Source organism: Pimephales promelas, chromosome 4 (genome assembly GCF_988280905.1).
Source record: "Pimephales promelas chromosome 4, fPimPro1.hap1.1, whole genome shotgun sequence".
NCBI classification, from domain to species: domain Eukaryota; kingdom Metazoa; phylum Chordata; class Actinopteri; order Cypriniformes; family Leuciscidae; genus Pimephales; species Pimephales promelas.
Window position 1 is genome coordinate 13,281,189 of NC_142772.1, and position 26,902 is coordinate 13,308,090.

Consider the following 26,902-nt stretch of genomic DNA (forward strand, 5'->3'; position numbering starts at 1 on the left):
ACAGTATGTATGTATATATATATATATATATATAAATATATATATATATAATTTTTACAAATTAATCTACGATTTTTGTGGGTTTTTTTTTTTTTTTTTTTTGCAAAAAGATTAGCAAATTATCCTCTAAACTGGCCTTTTTAGGGGGCTTTCCTCTCAGGGTGAATGAGCTTTTTTATAATTGTTTTTTTCCTGACATCTTTGAAAGACAGAAGCAATAATTAATGCATCCTTGGCCATGATATAATTATAAAATATGACATGATTTTAAAAGTGACCTATAAAATCGACTATGCAATACACTTTAATTTATCTAGTGCTAATAAAATTATTAAGCCTATTTGGAGAGAGAGATGTTTATAATGTGACAATATGTCAGTCATCGTGATTCGTGTAATAAGATGACTAGGCCTAGACTACTTGTTCTGAGCAGGTGTTGTCAGTGAACAGGCTGTAAAACTGTTGTCTAAGTTACAGACTGATACTAATTAAATGGGAAACGAATCGATTACCTAACGTAACCTCGGTTCTCTCTAGATGAGGGAACGAGCATTGCGTAAGCTAGCTTACGCTACGGGAAAGATTCATCTTACATCAGTCAAGTTGTCATAGTTTTTGTCAAACAAGTTGTGAATTTGTTGTAACATTAAAACAGGAGATCATGACTTACTCCGTGCTCCAAGTGATGTTCGGAGCTCCAGTGATTAGTTTCATCTGTGGGACGGGTGAAGAAACTTTCGGAAGATGTTGTAACAGAATCATATGAACAATTCCAGGATATGCTTTTTTTCATTGGTTGTTGCGTTAAATTTTACCCAGATACAATAGTGCCCTTTTCTGATTGGCTATTAAGTAGCACTTCTCTTTTTTTGATTGGCTGATGCGTAGCAGGGTCGACTGCTGAACTCCAGGCGAGACGCGCTTGATTCTCACGTGAGAGCGGCGCGGCCAGAGAAATTGAGTATATTAAATATATTATTAATAGTTTTTCCGCATGAGAAATACAATGTGTGACGGGAGTGTGAGACAAAAGACTGAAACGAGTGACTGTCATGCTCAATGCGTGACACACTATAAAAAAAATATTTCACACTGACTCCACATTTAGGGGGGCCACAAGGGGGTCCAAGCTTGTTGTCGCAGGGGCACTGCCCCCCCCCCAGGCCCCCGCCTAGAACCGCCACTGCTCACACACACACACACACACACTTTCTCTCTCTCTCAAGAAGCAAAAACATAACTGCTAAAGGTTGTATCAGCGATGGCGGGGTAACACCACTTAACATCACGAGTGATATTCCCTTAGGCCACGCCCCCTTGTCTCCCCAAAGTATTATAAGCAATCATGCGCATCCCGTGTGCAGAATGATGCACTTGAAGCAACACCAAGTCACAGCACGCAACGCTTCACATTGAAAAGAACATAGCGAAGGGATGGTATCTATAATCTATGCTTAGTAGGGCTGCACGATTTGGGAAAATGTCATATTGCCATTATTGAGCCAATATTGCAAATGCGATTTGCGACTCCGATATAATAAAATGGTTTCATGAGTCCAACTTGCTTGGTTCTAAAGTAAAATGCACACACAGATTAAAGTTTATTTCTCAACTCAAACTAAAAACAACAACAACAATAAATGATTGATAACACCTATAATGATCAATAAACCATCAACCAAACCAACATTACAGTGATTCCATCAATTGAAAGCCATCAACTTTTAAAAAAATTATTAGGCTTAAAAAAAATATATAACAGCTTTTAAATTAAGTGAACTTCAAACAATCCCCGCATAAACCCATAATAAAAAACATATTTACCTGTGCCCTTCCTGTCTTAACAGGTACAGAAATTGAATAAAGTTATCAAACAGTCTGCGCTGCCTGAATCATAAATTATATATATAATAATCCTTATTAAAGCTACAAAAGTTCTTTACTCAAGATCAGTGAGTAATTTTCTAATTTCCCTTTGTTCTTTTAACTTTACTGAAAGAACGCTTTATTCGCTGCTGGCCCTTTAAGAGCACCCGTTGCCGAGACGCGGATCTCACACGCGCCTCATAGCACAACTCTTTTTATCCATAGACTTTTCTTATGTTATGAAGATACTAGACAAAACCACATTTTGGCATAATTGTGTGTGCTATTGTTCGTTCAAGCTCGAAAGAGAACTGTTTATTCTGGGCTGGCACACGGTCAGTGCATGCGCATTATGCGTATCATCTAATCTAGGGCACTCACAGGCAGCTTTTCACTTCTTGTCGTGCAAAATGCGAAAAGGCATTTGAACCAATAAGAGGGGGATCTTGTAACACTAGTCAAAGGATGACAAAAAAGAAGAGATGCTGCGCTAATAGCCCTACTTTGTTTATTTCATATAAAATCGCGGCATTTTGCGTTATATAATTGCATAGGTTTGAGATCGCTATTACGACTGCGATATAATTAATCGTGCAGCACTAATGCTTAGTGTATTCTAAAGGGCAATAAACTCCACTCCAGCAAGATAGTCATTTTATGCAAATCATAGACCTTTATGCCTTATCTACAAATAAAGTATAATATTGGGAACATTGATCTTGAAGAGAGTGTCGTCGTGTTACTGTCGCAACTGAACGCGACGCGCTAATGCTGATGCATGGAGAATGACTGAGGCGAGATGACTTTCCGTTAACTTTAACTTAGAGACTAAAATATTAATTTTACCACACATTAAGCTATTGAATGACTTTAGAAGTCTTGGAATATAGTGTGAAAACTTGATTGTGCTGTACAGTTTTTTATGCCTTTAGTGGGGCTTAACAAAATAACACAATATGCAGAATGTCGGACGTCACTTATAGGCTAAACTGTTTTTATAGATAAAACTATTTACATTCGGCAGTCATGAAAACAAATCTCAGATAACGGTTGACTAGGTAACAATGTGTAATTTTGCGCCGGAGTTCTCCTTTAACTTACATTAGCTAGCTAACTACGAACGAGCTAACCAAATAACATTAACAAATTGACAAGCACTTACTGGGCAGAATGGCTGGCTCTTCAAATGACGGACGAAATTGGAGGTTGTCATCTGACTGTCCGCGATCTTAACGTTGCATGTCTTGCAAAGCGCTGTTCTTTTGCCATCTTGTTGTAAGAAATTCTTGAATCCGAAAGCGACCCTCGGTACCCCTCCGGCTGACATGTTGATGTGATCTGATGTAAGTGGGCGTGGTGTGCGCGTAAGGTATGAGAGGGCATGACTGATGATCTCTGATCCAGTCATGACAGCGCTATTCTCAGCCTGCGCTCCAGCTGGATCAACTTTATTTTTTTTACATAATTTATATATTTTATATTCAAACTGAAAACATGATGTGATTAACACTCAAGTCATATTATTACATGCAAGTGTGTTTGATTTATGGACCAAATTTTCAGATCAAGTTTATGGACCAAGTTAATTTAATTAATAAACTAATTATATAAAACTATTAATGCACTACAATTAAACTGGTTATATGCCTTTACTTATAAAAAATAAAAAACTTATTTAAAAAATACCAGGCTTAAGGCATTTATTTTTTATGCAGGCCATACACACAGGAGTGAAATGGTTAAGACCCCTCCCCCTACAAACACACACACATACACAGACAGGCAAAGAGAGATGTAGGCTCAGATTGAGCAAGACCACATTCAAACAAACATATCTGACTTTCTGTGGGTCCTAGCTAATGAGTGTCAATTAGAAAGTTGTCCGGCTCGAGGAGTACAATATACATACCGATTTTTGTAACTGTAGATAAAACTAACAACCCCACTTTTGTCAAAAGGTGGCGCTACTGAGCCCTCACCACGCCCGTTTCTGAAACTTTGCACGTGTCTACTGGCTAATAAATGTGATGTGTCTGTCGAGTTTCATGCAATTTCAAGCATGCTAAGGGTCTCAAAAGCATCCTAAAAGAATGGTAACGTTTGATGCGTCGCCACGGCAACAGTTTCAAAGATATCAAGAATTCATTCACAGGTCTACATCTGCCGTATGTTTACATTATACAGATGACGTTTGAAGCAAATCGGGTAAAAATAAAAGGGTGATATCAAATTTTTTTGAAAGTGACACACTTCCTGCTACCAGTTGGTGGCGCTATAACTTTGACTCACAATAGTCACATCCATGTGATCGTCCTCTTACAGCGAACACACTGCTGAAGTTTCATCAAGATCAGTTAATGTATGCTGAAGTTATAACACACTTCCTGTTTCACGTTTCTCGCCATGATTTCGTTTCCTCGCCACGGCCAAACCGTTCGAGATATAAAAAATCCCCTCGCAAACTTTCATCCTCAATGTCTTGACTTCATGCTGACCGAGTTTTGTCAAATTTGGATCAAAGCTCTAGGAGGAGTATTTAACATTCCATTGCGAGCGTTTTACAAACAAACCTCAATAGCCGACTTCCTGTTGGGCTGGGGTAAAAAGTAAAAGCGCGAGGTATAGATGAAACTATGAGATCAACATGTGCACCGAGTTTCATATTATTATATACAAACGTGTTTGAGTTATGGACCAAGTGTTCGGACCCCGTTCCAGGGGGCGCTGACGAGCCGCGGGTTCTGACCCATGTGCAAAGTTTCAAGAGTTTTCGAGCACGTTAAGGGCCCCAAAAATGCCCAAAAGGTTACAAAATAATAATAAATATAGCTGCGAGCAGCGATTGCGGGCCCAAGCCGGTGGCACCGCAACCCCGATGCCTTTAGTTACCCAAAGGCACCGGGATGGTGGTACCGCCGGCTTTGGCCCTTTATCGCTGCTCACAGCTATATTTATATTTAATAAAAAGCCGGTGGCACCGCCACCTTGGTGCCTTTAGGGTTATTCTGTACGACGTGTAAAAATGTAACCCCCGCTTTGACTATCAAAAAGAAGTGTATTGTAGAGCTTGCATCAATGCGGACTCGATGCGCTGTGCGCTGTAACTCCATGTGGCTTTAAGCACATCATTCTCTACTCGGGATGCGCATAAGCGTTTTGTGCCACACTGTACTGAGCCTTTCATATCATAATGCAGTGACGCAATGACAGATTATTAATTGCCTTTCTTGTTCTGTTCTATCTATTATATGTTGATAATAGATAGGACAGAGCACTAAAAACCTCAAACAAAGCACTAAAAACTTAAGCTGTTTGCTGTGTAGTCTGAGAATGAGCTGTTTGATTTGCACCCTCTTCCTCTTCACTGTCCTCCATAAAAACCAGCTATCCAGGTCCATGTTGTTCTAGAAAGTTTGTATGTTGCTGCCTCAATTAACATCTCTGCTATACATTTAAAACATGGCTATATCTAAAATAATTTATCTTTTTGATTTTTGTTATCTTGTTTTTCATGAATATTTTACAACAATACAAAGAGCAATGTGTATATTCCAATAATATAGTTTGTAATGGCTTTTTTTGTCATAGATTATAATCATATATTTTTTGGATTTGTTATTTATCTTTATAATGAAGTTGTCTGTATTAAGTAGATTGTGTTTAACACACACAAGAGTGATTTATTAGTTCAACACATAGTTATAGAAATTCTACTTTATCTAAAAAAACCCTGCACTTTATATACACACACACACACACACACACACACACACATAAATACATGTAAATAAAAATACCAAAAAAAACATCAAATGTGTTTTTAGTCAGAGTATTATTTTATACAGAAACAAATATTTGTAATTCAGATAACAATGAAGTTAGTGTTTTAAAATCTTAAGGAAAACAAATATATTGAATGAAATATAGCACATGAATTTTAAATTCATTCAACTTCAATTACAAATACAATCTTACTTTTATTTAAAGCAATCTATACATTTAAAAGATGGGGGTTATATGCCTATTTTGTCATTTAAAAATATTGTTATACAAAATTGTTATGCAAAAAGACAAGGACTTAGAGACAAGGACTTGAAGGAAAAATCACAGCCAGCCACACACACACACATAAACACAGACAACAGCCCTCCCCTCCCCACACACACACACACACCCACACACACACACACACACATAAACACAGACAACAGCCCTCCCCTCCCCACACACACACACACCCACACACACACACACACAGAGAGAGAGAGAGAGAGAGAGAGAGAGAATCGCAGGGGAAATAAATCCATTCAAACTACAATATCTGACTTTCTGTTGCTCAGAGCGAATGACTTTAAATTGGAAAGTTGATCGGCTTGACGAGAACAATATACGTGGTAAGTTTTGTAACTGTAGGTAAATTGAGCAAAGTTATAACACACTTTATGTGTCCTTTTTTAGTCATAAAATTCATTTCCTCGCCACGGCCAGACCGTTCGAGATATCAAAAATCCGTCCGGAATTGAGCATCCTCAATATCTTGACTTCATGCACACCGAGTTTGGTTGTGATTGGTAAACACATGCATTGTGATTTGATGTATTTCTCCTAGGACAATTATTCAAACAACCCATAATTCATAATTCATAAATAACTTCCATTTGAACTGTCATAAAACTTAGAGCACGAAAGTTGTTTGGCCTGATGTGATCTATAATTGTACCGAGTTTCATATTAATTCATGCAAGTGTGTTTGATTTAGGGACAAATGTTCGAATCCCAGTCCAGGGGGCGCTGTCGAGCCGCCCTGCCACGCCCGGTTACCAGCTTCAGCCCGGCCCTGATGGCCATGGGTTCTGACCCGTGTGCAAAGTTTCAAGAGTTTTCGAGGATGTTAAGGCCCCCGAAAATGCCAGAGAAGTCGCACACAGCAAATAAAGGGTTAAAATTAACCTGACAGGCGCCCCTCCTCTCACTCACACAGAGAGACACTGAGAGACTGGCAAAATTCTGAGATTTTCTCTACATTCAAACAAAGATATCTGACTTTCTGTGGGTCCTAGCTAATGAGTGTCAATTAGAAAGTTGTCCGGCTCGAGGAGTACAATATACATACCGATTTTTGTAACTGTAGATAAAACTAACAACCCCACTTTTGTCAAAAGGTGGCGCTACTGAGCCCTCACCACGCCCGTTTCTGAAACTTTGCACATGTCTACTGGCTAATAAATGTGATGTGTCTGTCGAGTTTCATGTAATTTGAAGCATGCTAAGGGTCTCAAAAGCATCCTATAAGAATGGTAAAGTTTGATGCGTTGCCACGGCAACAGTTTAAAAGATATCAAGAATCCATTCACAGGTCTACATCTATCGTATGTTTACATTATTCAGATGAAGTTTGAAGCAAATCGGGTAAAAATAAAAGGGTGATTTCAAAGCATTTTGAAAGTGACACACTTCCTGCTGCCAGTTGGTGGCACTATAACTTTGACTCACAATAGTCACATCCATGTGATCGTCCTCTTACAGCGAACACACTGCTGAAGTTTCATCAAGATCAGTTAATGTATGCTGAAGTTATAACACACTTCCTGTTTCACGTTTCTCGCCATAGTTTCGTTTCCTCGCCACGGACAAACCGTTCGAGATATCAAAAATCCCCTCGCAAACTTTCATCCTCAATGTCTTGACTTCACGCTGACTGAGTTTCGTCGAACTTGGATCAAAGCTCTAGGAGGAGTATTTAACATTCCATTGCGAGCGTTTTACAAACAAACCTCAATAGCCGACTTCCTGTTGGGCTGGGGTAAAAAGTAAGAGTGTGAGGTATAGATGAAACGATGAGAGCAACATGTGTACCGAGTTTCATATTACTACATACAAGCGTGTTTGAGTTATGGACCAAGAGTTCGGACCCCGTTCCAGGGGGCGCTGACGAGCCGCCCTGCCACGCCCAGGTACCAGCTTCAGCCCGGCTCTGATGGCCGCGGGTTCTGACCCGTGTGCAAAGTTTCAAGAGTTTTCGAGCATGTTAAGGGCCCCAAAAGTGCCCGAATAGTCGTTAGAAAAATAAAAGAAAAAAAAAAAATAATCGGAAGGAAAACAATAGGGCCTTCGCCCTTTCAGGGCTTGGGCCCTAATAATATAGCTGCGAGCAGCGATGGCGGGCCCAAGCCGGTGGCACCGCAACCCCGGCTCCTTTAGTTACCTAAAGGCACCGGGGTGGCGGTGCCGAAGGCTTTGGCCCTTTCATGATTAAATGTTAAAACGGCTTGCCATAGTCTGTCATTTTGACTAGTCACAATTATGTTACAGATATCTTAAATGATAATACAAACTATCCAAAATGTAATTACGACTAGACAGAAAGACATTGTTGATATCTACAATGTTAATTTCCGGATAGGCAAACTTAGCTTTTAAATGTTAAAGGGGCTTGCCATACACGGACGTAGGCTCAGAGAGAGTCTCACCATATTCAAACCAAAATATCTGACTTCCTCTTGGTCTGAGCTAATGACTATGAATTAGAAAGTTGTCTGGCTTGAGGAGTACAATGTATATAACGATTTTTGTAACTGTAGATAAAAATAACAACCCCACTTTTGTCAAAAGGTGGCGCTATTTAGTCCCTGCACCATGCCCGTTTCTGAAACTTTGCACATGTCTACTGGCTAATAAATGTGATGTGTCTGTTGAGTTTCATGCAATTTCAAGCATGCTAAGAGTCTCAAAAGCATCCTAAAATAATTTCAAAGTTTGAAGCTTTGCCACGGCAACAGTTTAAAAGATATCAAGAATCCATTCACAGGTCTACATCTACCGTATGTTTACATTATACAGATGAAGTTTTTCATTCATATTATTACATGCAAGCGTGTTTGATTTATGGACCAAGTTTTCGGACCCCGTTCCAGGGGGCGCTGTCTAGCCCCCCTGCCACGCCTAGGTACCATCTTCAGCCCAGGCCTGATGGCTGTGGGATATGACCTGTGTGCAAAGTTTCAAGAGTTTTCAAACCCGTTAAGGGCCTCAAAAGCCATTAAGAGTCTCAAAATCATCAAAAAAAAAAGAATTTTAAAGTTTGATGCGTTGCCACGGCAACAGTTTCAAAGACATCAAGAATCCATTCACAGGTCTTCATCTGCCATGTATTTACATTATACAGATGAAGTTTGAAGCAAATCGGGTAAAAATAAGAGGTTGATTTCAAAGCATTTTGAAAGTGACACACTTCCTGCTGCCAGTTGGTGGCGCTATAACTTTGACTCGAAATAGTCACATCCATGTGATCGTCCTCTTACAGCGAACACACTGATGAAGTTTCATCAAGATATGTTAATGTATGCTGAAGTTATAACACACTTCCTGTTTCACGTTTCTCGCCATAATTTCGTTTCCTCGCCACGGCCAAACCGTTTGAGATATCAAAAATCCCCTCACAAACTTTCATCCTCAATGTCTTGACTTCTTGCACACCGAGTTTGGTTGTGATTGGTAAACACATGCGTTGTAATTTGATGTATTTCTCCTAGGACAACTATTCAAACAACCCATAATTCTCAACTTCCATTTTAATTGTCGTAAAACTTAGAGCACGAAAGTTGTTTGGCCTGATGTGATCTATAATTGTACCGAGTTTCATATTAATTCACGCAAGTGTGTTTGATTTATGGACAAATGTTCGAATCCCAGTCCAGGGGGCGCTGTCGAGCCGCCCTGCCACGCCCGATGACCAGCTTCAGCCCGGCCCTGATGGCCATGGGTTCTGACCCGTGTGCAAAGTTTCAAGAGTTTTAGAGGATGTTAAGGCCCCCGAAAATGCCAGAGAAGTCGCACACAGCAAATAAAGGGTTAAAATTAACCTGACAGGCGCCCCTCCTCTCACTCACACAGAGAGACACTGAGAGACTGGCAAAATTCTAAGATTTTCTCTACATTCAAACAAAGATATCTGACTTTCTGTGGGTCCTAGCTAATGAGTGTCAATTAGAAAGTTGTCCGGCTCGAGGAGTACAATATACATACCGATTTTTGTAACTGTAGATAAAACTAACAACCCCACTTTTGTCAAAAGGTGGCGCTACTGAGCCCTCACCACGCCCGTTTCTGAAACTTTGCACGTGTCCACTGGCTAATAAATGTGATGTGTCTGTTGAGTTTCATGCAATTTCAAGCATTCTAAGGGTCTCAAAAGCATCCTAAAAGAATGGTAAAGTTTGATGCATCGCCACGGCAACAGTTTCAAAGATATCAAGAATCCATTCACAGGTCTACATCTGCCGTATGTTTACATTATACAGATGAAGTTTGAAGCAAATCGGGTAAAAATAAAAGGGTGATTTCAAAGCATTTTGAAAGTGACACACTTCCTGCTGCCAGTTGGTGGCGCTATAACTTTGACTTACAATAGTCACATCCATGTGATCGTTCTCTTACAGCGAACACACTGCTGAAGTTTCATCAAGATCAGTTAATGTATGCTGAAGTTATAACACACTTCCTGTTTCACGTTTCTCGCCATAATTTCGTTTCCTCGCCACGGCCAAACCGTTCGAGATATCAAAAATCCCCTCGCAAACTTTCATCCTCAATGCCTTGACTTCATGCTGACCGAGTTTCGTGCCGTGTGTTTGAATTCTCTAGGAGGAGTATTGCACATTCCATTGCGAGCGTTTTACAAACAAACCTCAATAGCTGACTTCCTGTTGGGCTGGGGTAAAAAGAAAGAGTGTGAGGTATAGATGAAACGATGAGATCAACATGTGTACCGAGTTTCATATTATTACATTCAAGCGTGTTTGATTTATGGACCAAGTGTTCGGACCCCGTTCCAGGGGGCGCTGTCTAGCCCCCCTGCCACACCCAGGTACCATCTTCAGCCCGGCTCTGATGGCTGTGGGATCTGACCCGTGTGCAAAGTTTCAAGAGTTTTCAAACCCGTTAAGGGCCCCAAAAGCCGCTAAGAGTCTCAAAATCATCAAAAAAAAGAATTTTAAAGTTTGATGCGTTGCCACGGCAACAGTATCAAAGACATCAAGAATCCATTCACAGGTCTTCATCTGCTATGTATTTACATTATACAGATTAAGTTTGAAGCAAATCGGGTAAAAATAAGAGGGTGATTTCAAAGCATTTTGAAAGTGACACACTTCCTGCTGCCAGTTGGTGGCGCTATAACTTTGACTCACAATATTCACATCCATGTGATCGTCCTCTTACAGCAAACAAACTGCTGAAGTTTCATCAAGATCAGTTAATGTATGCTGAAGTTCTGACACACTTCCTGTTTCACGATTCTCGCCATAATTTCGTTTCCTCGCCACGGCCAAACCGTTTGAGATATCAAAAATCCCCTCGCAAACTTTCATCCTCAATGCCTTGACTTCATGCTGACCGAGTTTCGTGCCGTGTGTTTGAATTCTCTAGGAGGAGTACTTCAAATTCCATTGCGAGTGTTTTATGAACAACCCTAAATAACCGACTTCCTGTTGGGCTGGGGTAAAAAGTAATAGTTTGAGGTATATATGAACGATGAGATCTATATGTGCACCGAGTTTCATATTATTACATGCAAGCGTGTTTGATTTATGGACCAAGTTTTCGGACCCCGTTCCAGGGGGCGCTGTCTAGCCCCCCTGCCACGCCCGGGTACCATCTTCAGCCCGGCCCTAATGGCCGTGGATTCTGACCCGTGTGCAAAGTTTCAAGAGTTTTTGAGCATGTTAAGGGCCCCAAAAGTGCCCGAATAGTCGTATAAATAATAATAATAATAATAATAATAATAAATATAGCTGCGAGCAGCGATGAAGGGCCCAAGCCGGTGGCACCGCAACCCCGGTTCCTTAGTTACCTAAAATCACCAGGGTGGCCATGCCACTGGCTTTGGCCCTTCATCGCGGATCACAGCTATATATATATATATACTGTATATATACATATATATATGAAGACGGTGGCACCGCCACCCTGGTGCCTTTAGGTTTATTGTGCACGACATGCAAAATGTAACCCTGCTTTGACTGATGCAAGCTCTACAGCACAGTTTATAGTAAGAAAGAATATAGTAAGAAAGAAAAGTAAGCTGTTACTCTGAGATGGTTTGGGAAACAAACATTCATCATGTCGCATTGGTTTTAGTTACTTGTCCTCGAACAGAGCCCTAATCTGTTTATATTTCAGTTACACATTCTACATTGATTAAAAAAGAAAAATCAAATGTGTTTTTAATTCATACAGAAATAAAATATTTATAATTCAGCTGAGAATAAAGTTAGTTCAAATTTTAAGAAAAACAAATATATGATCTGAAATATAGCACATTCATTTTTAAATTCATTCAGGTTCAATTACCAAAAATACAATCTTAATTTAATTTAAAGCAAATAATAAATCTAAAATATATGGGTTATATGCATATTTTGTAAAAAAAGAAAAAAAAAGAAAGAAAGATATATATCCAAAAACACAAGGCCTTAAACTTTAACAAGGGTGCAACTCTTATCACTACAACAAACATAGTCACACACACAAGTCAAGTCACTTACATTTTAGATGCAATATTGACTTTTTAGATGCAATATTGACTTTCAGCAGAGAAAATAGTAAAAACAAAGATCACAGCGACCCATCGCGCATCTCAAAGCAATGTGTTTTCTCATTACTGAATGATTCAGCATTTTGAATCCATGACTCGTTCATTAAGACGGTCATCTGGCGACACCTTATGGTGATTTAGGGTTATGTTTAAAAATATCGTTCTTTACAGTGATTTTTAATTGACTCCTGTTAAACCAATCTCGTAACATTATTGTGTAACCGATTTAATTTGATCAGCCTTACCTAGGGTAACAGCCCTATAGTGTCTTATTATTCTAAATTATTGAATTTATTGATCAAATTTACTAATGAAAAATTAAGCATACATTTATTAAGACTAGGCTGCCCTGCAGATATTAGGCTACAATATGCAGATTTAAATATACCATTTATCAAATAATCTGTTTATTTTTAGGTTACACATTACATTGTTTAAAAAATAAAAATCAAATGTGACCCGCTCTGGCGAAATGAGTCGGAAGTTGCAACCTTCCATTTTAAGATATGGGCCGATTATGTGGAAAAACCATGAAATAACAAAAAAAAAATATATATATATATATATTTTTTGCTAATTTCAAAGAACAGACATTCAAAAATAATCTCACAGGGTTTCGTAGTCGAGATAATTGAGTAAAGGTATTTAAATAACGATTAAAGTTGTCAAAGCTTTAAATTAGCTGAAATAAACATTGCTCTTCTCAACTCCCCTCGTCACCTCTGAGCATTTCCCGGGTATCCCCTGAAACGTTGAACTCACTGGAGGCTTCTAACCTAAACTGCGTGAGTATATTTATCTGCAAGAAGAATATAGCCTATGTAAGGCTGTAACGATGGCGACACTCAGATCCACGAACCTGTGTCGCGGTGTGAGAAGACAGAATCACGACACCGACACGTCCCTTCAACTCCCGAAGTTATCCTTCACGTCCAGACCCAATGCTAGCTACAACATCTTTAAATTACTATTAGTATTATTTGAAGTTAACATTATAAAATACGTAGACTTACACCACAAAACTAAAATTGGGCAATTTCAGCATTATGGAGGAGATCCAATTCCCAGATAATTAAATATTTTAATAAATTGGCCTATGTGAACCACACTGCACAAACCAAAAGTAATACTCACCGGATGAAGAAGGGTTGACTCTCTCCAGAACATAAAATCTTTATTTTATTTTCCGTGTTCGCATTTATGAGGAAAAACAATCCGAACGTGACCGTTCTCTGGAAGCAGCACTAAAACTTTCACATAGCTTAAACATGCAAGCACAAAGCCTTTCTTTAAAGTAAATTTCGTTTTAAAATAATTATCTTAATTTAAATCAATGTTTCATCAACCAATTACTAGGATTTAATAATAAGAAATAAATTGCAGACAATAGGCTAGGCCTAATCACGACGCAGAGACGCGCGGCACGTGAACTGAAGCTTGTCTCATGAACCGAAAGTCAGCGTATAAGGTTTCCTCACAGACATATATTGAAATGTCTACTTTTAAACACAACCATTCAAAATGAAAGAAAACAGACTGCTCTCTGCTTATGTGGGCTAATCCGCATGAAAACTGAATTTCTCTCTGACTCCTCTTCAATCTTTCCGATTTTAGAACATTTTTGTAAAAGTGACTTTTTAATTATTTATTTCAAAAAAATTAAAAATAAGTTGAGTTTCAGCCTCGTTAAATTGCATTTATATATGTTAATCTATTTGGTCAAATTAAGCTATATAAAATAAATACCCAGCCAACATTTGTATGTGGGGCCCATATGGGTATGAAATGGGCTGAAAAATGGGCCCCATGTAGGATTGTCCGCGGGTTACATAATGGCCCCATGTTAATTGCCCAGATAAATTTCATGTTGGATTGCACTTGGTACTACGCCGGACCCAAGTGGGCAACATGCACAAGACCCATCTCGGTCCCAGCTTTAACCCAGCCAATATTTATATGTGGGGCCCATGTGGGTTTGAAATGGGCTGAAAAATGGGCTTTGATTGGGATTGTCCGCGGGTTACATAATGGCCCCATGTTAATTGCCCAGATGAATTTCATGTAGGATTGCACTTGGTACTAGGCCGGACCCAAGTGGGCAACATGCACAAGACCCATCTCGGTCCCAGCTTTAACCCAGCCGATATTTATATGTGGGGCCCATGTGGGTTTGAAATGGGCTGAAAAATGGGCTTTGATTGGGATTGTCCACGGGTTACATAATGGCCCCATGTTAATTGCCCAGATGAATTTTATGTAGGATTACACTTGGTACTAGGCCGGACCCAAGTGGGCAACATGCACAAGACCCATCTCGGGCCCAGCTTTAACCCAGCCGACATTTGTATGTGGGTCCCATGTGGCTTTGAAATGAAAAGTGGGCTCTGTATGGGATTGTCCACGGGTTACATAATGGCCCTATGTAAATTGCCCAGATGAATTTTATGTAGGATTACACTTGGTACTAGGCCGGACCCAAGTGGGCAACATGCACAAGACCCATCTCGGGCCCAGCTTTAACCCAGCCGACATTTGTATGTGGGTCCCATGTGGCTTTGAAATGAAAAGTGGGCTCTGTATGGGATTGTCCACGGGTTACATAATGGCCCTATGTAAATTGCCCAGATGAATTTTATGTAGGATTACACTTGATACTAGGCCGGACCCAAGTGGGCAACATGCACAAGACCCATCTCGGGCCCAGCTTTAACCCAGCCGACATTTGTATGTGGGTCCCATGTGGCTTTGAAATGAAAAGTGGGCTCTGTATGGGATTGTCCATGGGTTCCATAATGGTGCCATGTAAATCGCCCAGGTGGGTTTAATGTAGGATCGCACTTATAAACAGGTGGGCCCCAACTGGGCCACATGCACAAGACCTATCTTGGTCCCAGCTTTAGTTTTTTGTGGGTACTACAAGGTTACTATATGGGCTGAAATATGGGCTTTAAGTGGGTTTGTCCATAGGTTCCATGCTGGCCCCAGCAACTTGCTGGATTTCAGGATTCAGGATTTCTTTTATACAGGATTTCACAGGGCTTTAGGTGGGGCCCAACTAGGAATCATATGCATGTGGCCCAATTAGGGATCATCTGGGCTCCATCTAAATGAGTAGCAACACCACACAAACAAGTTTTAAAGCATTAGAGCACACAGTGATATTGAAATATTTTCAATTTTATTAAAATTACTCATCATCATATTATGCTATATTCTGAAATTCCAGGGACAATATTTAAAGAAGCAGATTTATGTCAGATTAAAGAGTATCTATTTAATACCTATTTGTTAAAATACATATTTTGAACCTGTATTTGACCCAGTCTTTACTGAACATTTGAACAGGATATAAATTGGTGACAGTTAGAAGAAGCAGCAACTATACAGTACATTTATCAGTACAGCTTACACTGCAGACAGTCATTTGCGCATCTAGACACTCTCCTCCTCCATCTCTTGTCCTGGACTATTTTGAGAGTTCCCTCTCAGTTCCTTGCCAGTTGATCTGTGTTGTCTTCTTAAGAGCCTCTGCAAAACATTTTTTTTTTTTTTTTTTTAGGGATTTTGATTTTAGAAAAATCATGTTACTTACACGTCACAATACCTTATGACAGAATAACAATTTTTACTCAGGATAAAAAAAAAAAAACAGCAAAAAAATTATATAGGAATGGTGACGGTTTTGGAATGTCACTGGAAGGGCATTTGGGAAATCAATAAAAAACAGTTTATAAAGTATGCATAATAAGTATAATGATTTATGATTACTTTTAAAGTAAAATTAGGAATGCTCCGATCAATCGGCCAGATATTAGGGTTAGGTTAACTAAGTAAGTAAGTAAAAGTTTATTTATATAGCACCTTTCACAGGTACAAGGCAACAAAGTGCCTTACAACAAAAACATTAATATCATAAAATACACACAATAAAAGCATAGACAGTACATGACCATATCATGTAACACAGGTACCTAATTAAAAGCCTGAACAAATAAATGAGACTTTAGTCTGCATTTGAAGGCATCAACAGAGTCAAAAGAGCGCATATACAGTGGGAGGGGGTTATTAAACGCCTTCTGAAGCAAAGCCATGAGTTTGTGTAAGAAAAATATTCGGTAACGCTTTAGATTACAGCCCGGAATGTACTATGTAATTAAGAGGAATTTACAGTGTAACTTTCTGCAATTATAGTGTACCTATAAAGGACTTGCATGTAAGTATATGGGTAAAGTTTTGGGAATAATGGGGTAACAACCAGGAGAATTAAAAATATATATTTATACTGTAAGTATTATAGAAATAAGGGTTACTTATTCTACTATTATGATACAACAGTCTTACATTTGGGAGCAATTTAGCGAGTACATACACTGCAAACCTTTTTGTAAAAATTGTGTATCAATACTGTATAGGCTTTTTTTAAAGGACAGGGTACATATATAGGCATTTATACAATTCTTTAATATTTTTTAAAAAAAATTATAGCAAAAGTGCAGATGTTTAAGTTTTGGCTAACATGTTTCAAGGCAAGAAAAGCTAAGACTATTGCATTTTTTTTTAAATACTGGGACATATATTTTGTTTGATGTGGTTACAGGGTAAGTGGTGCTTGTATAATAAATAAAGGTTTCCAAGTCAGTGATATAAAACTGTGTATGTATTTTTATTGTACTTACCCTGTAACTACATGGAACAAGGGGGTAACAAGCACCACCACATGAAACAAGTGTATCTTTCCCCAATATTTAAGCAAAAGTTGCAATAGTTTTCGTTTCAGTGCACTTAAGTAAAAAAGATGACTTTATAAATGCATATGTACCCTGTACTTTTTTTTAAAAGCCTGTAATTTTAGAGTAGGTATTGGTTCACCTTTATTTCAAAAAGGTACGCAGTGTACAATTTTCTGGTGAAATTGCTCCCAAATGTAAGATTGTTATCACAATAGTAGGATAAACACCCTTTAGTCCTTTAATACTTACAGTATAAATAATTGTTTAATTCTCCTGGTTGTTACCTCCTTATTCCCCAAACTTAATATATTGTTCCTTTATACTTATATTGTAAGTATGTTATAGGTACACTATAATTACCAAAGGTTACGCTGTTAAATCGCTTTAATTACGCAGTACTTTCCAGGCTGTAATCTAAAGCATTATCAAATATTCATATTTAAAACTTTATTAAATAAAATAACCAGCTTCCGGCCAAGCAAACATACAGATTGCACTTAAGTGTAAAGTGCAACTTATGTGGTTTTAAGTTGATATTTACTCTACACCATTATGCACTACGCTACTTCTGACGTCACAAATTGACCTATGGCTAAGCCATTCAGTCAAACGCGATGAGCAGTGCGCACCTAACCTAATACACTCGGACATTCTCTGCTTCCACGTCCATTGAAATGCATTGCAGTTAGTCAGTTTTCATTAGGTTTTTTTGTCATTTTAAGTTTAAAATGGTCAAACGGTGTGCATGGGGTACATACAACTCCGACACTAGGTTCCCGAGAGACTGGGCGACGGTGTGTATTTCTTTACCCTTTCCCAAGCCACTTCTCAACAGAGATAAGTATCTGCTCTGGATTAAGTTATGCGATTAAGTCATGCGCCGCGGTAGACCACAACAACAACTAAAGTTAGCCTTCTAGCTGCTTTGTACATCATGTCACTTAGCTTAATTAACGTATCTGTAAATAACCGAGATAACAAATGTTAACAATGTTGTGCTGAATGATTCATGTAAATACTGTAGCACCAAACGGTGATGGCAACGATATGCGGTATATCACGTTTACATTGTGACCTGTAAATTACATTTTTGCCTGGAGCTGAAGCTTTTCATCGACCTTCTCAACAATAAAATTATTAATATAACCCTCCAATGCATAGTTAAGGCCCTTAAGGTGACTTTGAGATGATATATATTTCTGTCTCCAAAAATCACCAATTGCCTCCTGAAAAATGTCTGCCATAGCGCCTGTCCCCGAATGTTGACTGTTTGTCCAAGTGAGTGGAGGGGGCGTGGCTTAGCCATAGGTCAATTGCATAAGTTTGCAAGTAGGCTGCTTATGGCCATTTAGTTGGAAGCTAGTTGTTTTACTTTAAAAAGTTTAAATATGAATATTTTTCAAACAAAATTTTTGCTTCAGAAGGCCTTTATTAACCCCCCTGGAGTCGTGTGGAGTTTATGATGGATGGATGCACTTTTTTGAGCTTTTTTAAACTAATAGTTGCAATCCACTGCCATTACGAAACTTGGAAGCGTCAGGGTGTTTATTAATAAAACTCTGATTGTATTTGTCTGAAAGAAGAACGTGGGCTAATATACACCAAAGGATGGCTTGAGGGTGAGTAAATCATGGGCTAAATACTCTAATTAAATTATGTAAAATCTAATTTTGAAAAATGTATTAAATTAAGTACAATCAAAACACCTCAAAAAGGTTAATAAATCCATACCGGAAGTGGCAGTACAATGTAGTAGTAGATAAAGAGCAATCCTCCACCAAATTGCCAGTACTCATCTGGATCCTTGGTCAATCTGGGATGGGGTGGGGTGATGCGTCCTTAACAATATTAAAACAAAACGTATCAATATCATACCAACATTTGCCATTATAAAACATTCAGAGAACATGAAAAATAGCCCAATAGCTCCCCGGTCTCCACTGTGTGTGTTTAATACTCACTGCTGTGTGTGTGTGTGTGTGCACTTGAATGGATGAAATGAAGAGCACAAATTCTGAGTTTGGGGAGACATGTCACATCACATCAATTGAAGCTTTAAAAAAAGAAATTGCTACTCCAAAATCAAACAAACCATCAAACAATTTTACCTGTAGCCACATTTATCCTGTTATGACACGTCTGAGGGTCTTTCCCTTGATGTTCTTCCGTGAACTAAATAAAGGGCTCATGATGGTGACATGTTCTCCTTTCTTTGTCACTTTAGAGGAAGAAAGACATAAAGATAATTAGTTACTCAGATTTGTCACTGGTAGAGGATATGACTTTTGATGATGAGTATAATACTTTTGACAACATAATGTATTAATCCCAATGTAAGGTTTAGAAGCAATGGTTAAAACTGACTTACATAATGAAGTTGATAATCATGCCGTTGTGGATTTGTCTCTCTGTTGGGTGCCTGCTCTCCCCCCAAAAATCTTCTTCCAGTGCTTGATATATAAAAATAATAAAAAAATAAACAAATCTCTTAAGATTAGCAGTTGTCAGTTTTTTAAGAGGTGATGTCAAAATATTTAGAAACGGGCATCTACTAAAATATAAGAGATTTAACGTTAGACCAATAACATTTCTCAACTCTTCTGTAGATTCCAGTGTTTCAGAGAGTAAATGACCGTTTTATCAGTCAAATCATATTTATATAGCGCTTTTCACAATATATCAGTCACTTTACTCATTTGGATTCTACTTCCCTAGTAAATAAATAAATAACTTCTACCAGAATATATTAGAACACATTTCATACTAATTATACTTCAATTTCATTAACATAATTATTGACACATCACCTAAGAAGACTTTATTACACAATGAACATTATATATATAGCTGCTATATATTACGACCAAAAAATAAAGTAATAACGTTACCACTATTAAGTGTACCAAAAGTATATTTGCAATAGTTCCACTTTAGCACAATCAAATACACTTACTCAGAAGCACTAACGTTGCTTTCAGATAAATATGGTTAGCTACCCGTTATGTTAACGTTACAAACACAACTGCAGGTAACTTAGTAGCCTACGTCCTTTATCCGTTTATAAAACTCTCGTATGTGACGTTAACGTTAAGTTACACAGAACATTTCTGGGTAGTTAATGAACTCCATTCACACACGTTTTGTTTATCTGCATTATATATTCAACCATGAACTATATTAACACTCTCATCCACTTATTTGAATGTAATACCTAAACGTTTATATCTCAGTTTTTCTAAAATGATAGTGGAGACAGAAAAATGTTCTCTTACCTGATCGCCAATATTGCAGGATCTCACGCATCCAGTCTGAGCGTCTTCTGTGTGTTCACATCTTCTGTTCTCCTTCGTTTACATGTCACATCGCAAATTAGTTCAAAATAATAATTGAAAGACCGAGTAACCTTGCTGAGCAGCCGTCGTCATCAACTCAAATGTATTTGATTTTTCAAACTTGACCAGTAAAAAGGCGCGCACAGTTGTCATTGGCCAGTTACATAGATGACAGTCAGATTAACCAATCATGATCAAAGAAGGTGAAACAACCGAAGTTACGACGTCACTCTGTAGGCCAAAACGCAGAAGTGAATTTGCATTTTAGCATTACAGTTCCCTCGCTCTAAAGCCTATGGGTTTTTTGAATGGGTTTTTGCTAAATCTCCTGAAATAAGGTCTCTGGTGAACAGAGCCTCTAAATATTTTCACGTTTTGATCTATGACAGAACACACAATTATAACCTGCTTGTGTTTTTTTTTTTTAAACTTTATTGTGTCGGATTGTGTTTTTTAAAATCTTTAAATATACTTCAAAATGTATATAAATTTTGGATTAACTTGTAAAGATTATCTTGCTAGACAAAACGTGTAAGGGTCACAACCCTCTGTTAAACACAGATCTTATTTTTTGCGATTTTCCAAAAGTCTATGGGGAAAATGCATTGCTTTTTTACCGAGGGAACCCATGCGCCGCTAGCTTCCGGGTTGTCCTACAAAGTGACGTCATCACTTCGGCACTCTATTGTTTCAGTGGTAATGATTAAAAAAAAAAAAAAGTGGTAATGATTTTTTTTTTTTTTTAAGAAATCCGTGTTTAATTTAATTTGTAGGCTATATTATTTGATTACTGTTTTTATGAAAGTGTGTGAATAAAAATGTAATCCTTAAGCTAAACTTTAGGCACACACACAAAATTGTAAACCCCAAACAAAATCGCACAAAGCAAAAAAAGTTTATTCTGCACTTGTTGAGATTGAAATTATATCCATTATTTTTATTATTGTTAATAATATACTGATTCTATTTCAACACAAATTTATATTTTTGAAGTGGTGTTTTGATCAAAATATCATAAAATGCTACAATAATAATTAGAAATTAATAATTAGAAATAATAATAATTTAAATGTAATGGATTTCTCGAAGACATGACATGATTCAACAAACAGATAAAAAAATTCAACTGTTTAGCATTAAAATGTTACATTTGTGTACATTGTGTGCATTCTGTACTCCCGCTGCAAATGTGATTTTTGAATTTAGTTTTGATTTTCCCCTCAAACACTGCATGTTGCATTCTAACTTTTTTTACTTGGGCTATTTCATCATCTGGACTGAGTCTCTTTCAATAATCAAAACCCTAACCCTAACCCCAATATTTAAAATCTCTAGAATTACATTGTCACTAACTGACTGACTAGAAAACTCTTGAGTATTTCCATTGAATAAGGGCATTTGGCTGATGCTAGGGGTTTGATTTATTCTAGCCATCTCAAGTCATTAGAATATTTTGATAGATAAGTAGCTTCTGTAACCCGTTCTTCATATTGTACAGTGACCATTTTCGGGATATTTTGAACCATTTGTATAACTATATTGAGATAAGCATATTGCAGTAACTCAGAAGTTTGCAGTAACAAAATTAAACCACTAAAAGTTGACACTTTGAATATTTAGTGTCAATGATTAGGGTTGGAACTAATATCTGCTGAACGCCAACACTCCAGGACTGGATTTGAAGAGCCGTGGCCTATACTGTATCCTATTGCCAACAGTATTGGGACACCCATCCAAGTTATTGAATGGGGGTGTTTCAATCACTTCCATTGCCACAGTTGTATAAAATCAAGCACCTAGGTATGCAGGTGCTTCTACAAACATGTGTAAAAACATAGGTTGCTTTCAGGAGCTCAGTGAATTCAAGCATGGTACCATGATAGGTTTCCACCTGTGGAATAAGTCAATTTGTGAAATTTCCTCACTACTAAATATGGTCAACTGTTAGTGGTATTTTAACAAGGATTATACTGTAAATCATAAATATACTGTATATAAATGTTTTAATGATTGCACAGATATGTTTTTTTACAAGTGTATAGTTTATGAAGTCATTTACAGATGCACAATTTATATTTATTCCATAGTTCATTATATTCACAATTATACTTGTATATATTTCCGCATTAAGGATCCATATAGAGATTACTTATGTGGAAACTACTTTGGGCCCATGTAGGCAGCCTATATGGGACTGTTTGTGTTTGCCCATATCTGACCCATGCGGTTTATCAAAATGGGCCCCATATATTTTTCACATTCAGAACCCATATAGAGATTACCTATGAGGGAACTACCTTGAGCCCATGTAGGCAGCCTATATGGGACTGTTTGTGTTTGCCCATATCTGACCCATGCGGTTTATCAAAATGGGCCCCATATATTTTTCACATTCAGAACCCATATAAAGATTACCTATGAGGGAACTACCTTGGGCCCATGTAGGCAGCCTATATGGGACTGCTTGTGTTTGCCCATATCTGACCCATGCGGTTTATCAAAATGGGCCCCATATATTTTTCACATTCAGAACCCATATAGAGATTACTTATGAGGGAACTACCTTGGGCCCATGTAGGCATCCTACATGGGACTGTTTGTGTTTGCCCATGTCTGACCCATGCAGTTTATCAAAGTGGGCCCCATATGTTTTTCCCATTCAGAACCCATATAGAGATTACTTATGAGGGAACTACCTTGAGCCCATGTAGGCAGCCTATACGGGACTGTTTGTGTTTGCCCATATCTGACCCATGCGGTTTATCAAAATGGGCCCCATATATTTTTCACATTCAGAACCCATATAGAGATTACTTATGAGGGAACTACCTTGGGCCCATGTAGGCAGCCTATATGGGACTGCTTGTGTTTGCCCATATCTGACCCATGCGGTTTATCAAAATTGGCCCCATATATTTTTCACATTCAGAACCCATATAGAGATTACCTATGAGGGAACTACCTTGGGCCCATGTAGGCAGCCTATATGGGACTGTTTGTGTTTGCCCATATCTGACCCATGCGGTTTATCAAAATGGGCCCCATATATTTTTCACATTCAGAACCCATATAGAGATTACCTATGAGGGAACTACCTTGGGCCCATGTAGGCAGCCTATATGGGACTGCTTGTGTTTGCCCATATCTGACCCATGCGGTTTATCAAAATGGGCCCCATATATTTTTCACATTCAGAACCCATATAGAGATTACTTATGAGGGAACTACCTTGGGCCCATGTAGGCATCCTACATGGGACTGTTTGTGTTTGCCCATGTCTGACCCATGCAGTTTATCAAAGTGGGCCCCATATGTTTTTCCCATTCAGAACCCATATAGAGATTACTTATGAGGGAACTACCTTGAGCCCATGTAGGCAGCCTATACGGGACTGTTTGTGTTTGCCCATATCTGACCCATGCGGTTTATCAAAATGGGCCCCATATATTTTTCACATTCAGAACCCATATAGAGATTACCTATGAGGGAACTACCTTGGGCCCATGTAGGCAGCCTATATGGGACTGCTTGTGTTTGCCCATATCTGACCCATGCGGTTTATCAAAATGGGCCCCATATATTTTTCACATTCAGAACCCATATAGAGATTACTTATGAGGGAACTACCTTGGGCCCATGTAGGCAGCCTATATGGGACTGTTTGTGTTTGCCCATGTCTGACCCATGCGGTTTATCAAAGTGGGCCCCATATGTTTTTCCCATTCAGAACCCATATAGAGATTACCTATGAGGGACCTACCTTGGGCCCATGTAGGCAGCCTAAATGGGACTGTTTGTGTTTGCCCATGTCTGACCCATGCGGTTTATCAAAGTGGGCCCCATATGTTTTTCCCATTCAGAACCCATATAGAGATTACCTATGAGGGAACTATCTTGGGCCTATATAGGTTGCTTATATGGGATTGATTGTGTTTGCACATGTCTGTCCGATATAGTTTGGCCATGTGGGCCCCATATGTATTGCCCCATTCAAAACCCATATAGAGATTACCAACGTGGGTGCCACATTGGGCTCATGTAGGCAGCCTATATAGGACTGATTGTGTTTGCCCATGTCTGACCCATATGGGTTATGAAAGTGGACCCCATATATTTTTCCCATTCATAACCCATATAGAGATTATCTATGTGGGTACTACCTTGGGCCCACGCAGGCAGCCTATATGGGACTGGTTGTATTTGCCAATGTCTCACCCATTTGATAAACCCAAATGGGCCCCATTTGTGTTCCCCATTTTGAGCCCATGCCCTCATTTCCCATTAGTGACCCAACTAGGACCCACATAGGGAGCCCACCTATTTTTGCCCATGTGGGACCGACGTAGCTGACCCAAGTGGGCCCCAGAAAAGATGCCCATTTTGGGACCATACCCACTTGGTACCCACGTAGCCCAAGCATAAACCATGTGGGGCCCACATATACATGTTGGCTGGGTAGTTTATCCCTTAAAATGCTATGGATTTAGAAAGATATCAAAAAAAAAAAAAAAAAGGGCATAAAAACTTTAAAAGCGATTTTCTTAGGTTTTCAATTGGAAAAAAAGGGCAGACGACCAGAATTCAAATCTGTATATCTTTACAACCATTCAAGGTATGACCAAGGTATCATTTGAAAGCTTACAGTGTCCTCTTTCCATTAATATCAAAATCTCAATTTTTAAATTTGGGTCACTGTGACTAATTTTGCTGGATCAGGTCGGTCACAAATGTGTTTTTTATTGTAGTATTATTTTATACAGAAATACATTATAATTATATATAATATACAAAATATAACCGTGGGCGCGATTAAACAGTGTTACAATAAAACTCAACATTGTGTTTTTTAAAAATAAATTCAAATAATACAAATCCCGAAATTGCGCTAATTTTAAAATTAAACTAAAACTCATGGCTGCACAAGCATTCATAACTGTGCGCGCCAACAGCGAGGAACCAGCAGAACAGAGTGAACGTTCATTCTGTTTAGTTCAATCCTACTTAATAGGAATTTATTTAAAATGCTTGCTCTACTCCACAACATTAATGTCTTGTGCGGATATCTGTATTTTGACTTTCGGTTTTAAGTACGCGATTTAAAAGTTCCCGAGTCCCAGCGGAGTCACACGTTGATTAACCGGTGGGAATATACACAATAGGCCTAACTGATATTGAACACAAGAGGGCAGTATAGCACTACGTATGACTCAGATTATTTTTTCTTCTTCTGAAGTTTACAACCATTATGGCTGTTTTTGAACGTAAACATAATTCTTAAATGAAAAAAGGGAAAAACTGGTTTAATTATAATATTTGTATAATTTAATTTAGAAACAAATGATGTATAATTACATTTTTAGAAGATATGAGGCTTTTAGTGTTTACTGTTTACTTTTTTGACATTACTTTAATCTTTTGCCAAAGTTGCACATGCCTACTGGCTAATAAATGTGATGTATCTGTCGAGCTATCTGTATCCATCTGTTTCAAGCTATTTCAAGCATGCTAAGAGTCCCAAAAGTATCAAAAAAGAATGTTAAAGTTTGATTTGTTGCCACAGCAACAGTATCAAAGATATCAAGAATCCATTCACAGGTCTACATCTGCTGTATTTTTACATTATACAGATGAAGTTTGAAGCAAATCGGTTAAAAATAAGAGGGTGATATCAAAGCATTTTGAAAGTAACACACTTCCTGCTGCCAGTTGGTGGCGCTATAAATTTGACTCACAATAGTCACATCCATGTAATCAGCCTCTTACAGTGAACACACTGCTGAAGTTTCATCAAGATCAGTTAATGTATGCTGAAGTTATAACACACTACCTGTTTCACGTTTCTCGCCATAATTTTGTTTCCTTGCCACGGCCAAACCGTTCGAGATATTAAAAATCCCCTCGCAAACTTTCATCCTCAATGCCTTGACTTCATGCTGACCGAGTTTCGTGCCGTGTGTTTGAATTCTCTAGGAGGAGTATTGCACATTCCATTGCGAGCGTTTAACAAACAAACCTCAATAGCCGACTTCCTGTTTGGCTGGGGTAAAAAGTAAAAGCGCGAGGTATAGATGAAACGATGAGATCAACATGTGTACCGAGTTTCATATTATTACATGCAAGCGTGTTTGATTTATGGACCAAGTGTTCGGACCCCGTTCCAGGGGGCGCTGTCTAGCCCCCCTGCCACACCCAGGTACCATCTTCAGCCCGGCTCTGATGGCTGTGGGATCTGACCTGTGTGCAAAGTTTCAAGAGTTTTCAAACCCGTTAAGGGCCCCAAAAGCCGCTAAGAGTCTCAAAATCATAAAAAAAAGAATTTTAAAGTTTGATGCGTTGCCTCGGCAACAGTATCAAAGATATCAAGAATCCATTCACAGGTC

General features: G+C 38.5%; 1 protein-coding gene and 1 long non-coding RNA gene across 2 annotated transcripts in view; both read right to left on the reverse strand.

Annotated features, from left to right (window-relative positions):
- sat2b (spermidine/spermine N1-acetyltransferase family member 2b) overlaps nt 1–26,902 on the reverse strand; it is a 288,963-nt gene that overhangs the window by 240,210 nt on the left and 21,851 nt on the right. The gene's annotated exons all lie outside the window — the stretch shown is intronic.
- Nucleotides 15,620–20,616, reverse strand: LOC120464436 (uncharacterized). The gene is made up of 5 exons (XR_016168243.1): nt 20,463–20,616; nt 19,559–19,640; nt 19,299–19,408; nt 18,922–19,028; nt 15,620–15,988 (listed from the first exon to the last, which is right to left on the reverse strand). It is a non-coding gene; the product is annotated as an uncharacterized LOC120464436 (long non-coding RNA).